Genomic DNA, 3,366 nt, shown 5'->3' on the forward strand with positions numbered 1-3,366 from the left:
AATTACCACATGAGAATTCACACTGGAGAGAGCTCTTTCACCTGCCAACAGTGTGGACTAAGTTTCACTCTAAAAGGAAGCCTTACCAGGCACATGAGACTTCACACTGGAGAGAAGCCATACACCTGCCGACAGTGTGGAGGGACTTTTGCTCGATATGGAAACCTTAAAGATCACATGAGAATTCACACGGGAGAGAAGCCTTACACATGCCAGCAGTGTGGAAAGAGTTTCGATCATCATGGAAACCTTAAGGTCCACATGAGAGTTCACACTGGAGAGAAGCCTTACACCTGCCCTCCGTGTGGAAAGAGTTTCACTCAAAAAAGACACCTTGAAGTCCACATGAGGATTCACTCGAGAGAGAACTTTTAAATGTTTGTGTGGAATGAGTTTTACAGACAAGAAACACCTTGGGAATCATGTAGGGCTGTAACGATTTGACCAAAAATAAAAACCTCGATTAATTGAACATTTGACCTCAATTACGATTAATGAACGATTATTTTGCTTCTTTTTTTTGTTTTTGCCCTCATAAGGTTTTGAGTAAGTTAACTGATAAGGTTTGTACTGTAAATATTTTCTACTATTAAAAGGTGGGATTTTTTTTTCTAATGAAAAAGTGTATTTCTTTGTGATTTTAAAATACTTGAAGGAAACGGTTTACTTTCATGGGGCAGATTTCTGTTTGTTGTACATCAGATACAGATACATTAACACATAGGCCTACATTACATTTATCTGAATGCATTAATGAGAGAGTGATTGTGTGTGAATTACTCATACCGTCTCTATTCCTTATTAAGCTGTGGTTTGTACTTCAAAGGTATTAAAAATGTATGATTATAACGGTTGAGTTTCTGAGCTACTTTAGTGACTTTACTTTAGTCACAGGACAGCATTGACACTGAGTTTCTGCGCGCAATCTTCACGGGATGTGCGAGCTTCTGTCTGAGTGTTCGTTTGTCACAATATATCAGGCATTAGTTCAACATAATACACATCTGATGGCCGAAACTCGCTTTAATGTTCAAACTGGCAGGGCTTAAACCACATACAAACCACATACGCAGGTGAAAGATCTGCCTTCAGGGCGCGCACGCGCCATGTGTGTGTGTCAGTGCGTAGGCTATAAGAACAGCAATTAACTGACCTGTATAAACTGTGTAAAACATGCAGTTACTATAGTGATTCTGGGCATCTATAAACACAGATAACCGCTCCTGCATCTCTCTGTGTGCCTGCAAACTGCACTTGATGTGACTGACGGGGCGGAGTCACGTGAAAACCGAAATAACCGACATGGGAAAAATACGTCGGTTAGAGGTTCTGAATGTCGGTTTCGGTTATTTTTCGATTAATCGTACAGCCCTAGAATCATGTAATACTGGAGAGAAGACTTTCATGTGCAATCACTTTGTAAAGACTTCCAGATACAACGCAAAACTTGAGGTTCACATAGGATGATGGCACTTGTCTTCTGTAGAGCTGCTTTATAGCTGAATCACACCTCAAATCTTGTTTCAAAATGACCAACGTCACACTGTTATTGATCTGAACTGACTTGAGCTAAATAATGACACTGTTGTCTTTTAGAGCTGTTTTACAGCAAAATCGGACATGTCTCCATAGCTAAGTCGCTGCCTCTCCTGCCTCCTGGACTCATTAGAATTAGCTGTTTGTCATTAGCCATAGGTCTATATAAGCATCCTATGTTCACTCACTTGTTGCAAAGTCTTATTTGCTACTGCTTTTCGACCTCTGCTTTGGATTGCTTAGGCCTACAATTTGCCTGTTGCCAATTCCAGCCTGTTTGCACAAGCAACAATCCCAGCATCAGCAGTTGTGCTGCTGAAAGGAACTCTACAAAGCTCTACAAAGGAACATTGATGAATTCTTTGTATATTCACCTAGTTTGGAGGAACACTTCGAGCATGTCTATGCGATCCTTAAACAACTAATAGAACATCAACTGTATGCAAAGGCTGGGAAGTTTGACTTTCATACCTCTACTATGTCCTACCTGGGGTATGTCATAAGGAGAGGTCATGGATAATTCCAAGACAGAAGGAGTGGAAATGGATAATTCCTAGGTGAAGGCAGTACTGGAATGGTCCTGTCCAGAATCTGCTTTGCCTATTGTTTTTGTGGAGGTGGATGCTTCAGGCACACTGTGCAATACTTTTTCAAAAACATTTTCCTCAGTGGAATGCAATTACGATGTCAGCAACGGTGAACTGTTGGGCATGAAAGCTACCTTTGAGGAATGGCATCACTGGTTGGAGAGGTTGGTTTTTTGCAAAGAGAACGTCTCGGTTACGGATGTAACCCTCGTTCCCTGAGGAGGGAACGGAGACGTAACGTTAGTGACTAACGAATGGGGGTTTCGCTTAGAAGCCTATCAACTTCGAGTTTTGAGAAAACGCCCAATGGCGTGCCAATGCCATGGGCATGCGGAATTTGCATACGTAACTCCGCCTCACTGCGTGAGAATATAAGGAAGTACGAGGCAATATCGCATTATGTTACCTGCTTGAGGAGCCAAGACTGAACTCCTGCGTTCCAGGTAGCACAGCTGATGTGGCAAGGGGACGTTACGTCTCCGTTCCCTCCTCAGGGAACGAGGGTTACATCCGTAACCGAGACGTTCCCTTTCGTTCAGTCACTACGACGTAACGTTAGTGACTAACGAATGGGGGTCCCAATATAATCCCGCCACTCAGCTGTCTTCCAGTGCCCCGCGTAAGTGTGAGTACCCTGTCGTAAGACTAGTACGGACGAAGGACTCCCACTTAACACAGGAATACCAAGGTACACTGGGAAGCATATCCCAGTGAGGGAATGCCAAAAATGCCTACCCGTGGGGAGGACTTAAGAGACACATATGACCCGCTGAGGGTTGCATATGGAAGATCTCTAGGGTACCAGCCGAAGGTGGATTTTTAACCCTAGGGGTGGCGGGGACACGCCAAGGGAAGAAACCCGCTCACTGCGGAGACTTACGGTGAAATACACATGTGGGGGTCGCCGGAGGGAACCATGCACATGGGGCACCTGGCCGGACATGAGGGTCTGGGCTCGAAAGGGCAGACTGAACTGATGTCGGCGTCGACAGTGCTGGAGGAGCTCAGGGCTCTCGGGGAGCTCACCTGAGGAAATATCGCACGTATCCAGTCCGTGGAGTGGAGTGGCGAGCAAGCGAAGACACCTGAGCCTGGCCCATCACCGGCCCCTCGGGGGGGCGAGTACATAGTCGGACACTGGCTCCACTCGGAGATTGTAGAATCTGGCGAATGTGTTGGGTGTCGCCCAGCCTGCAGCTCTGCAGATGTCTGCTAGCGAGGCGCCATGCGCTAGAGCCCAAGA

Source organism: Gobio gobio (genome assembly GCF_949357685.1).
Source record: "Gobio gobio genome assembly, chromosome: 5".
Classification (NCBI taxonomy): Eukaryota; Metazoa; Chordata; class Actinopteri; order Cypriniformes; family Gobionidae; genus Gobio; species Gobio gobio.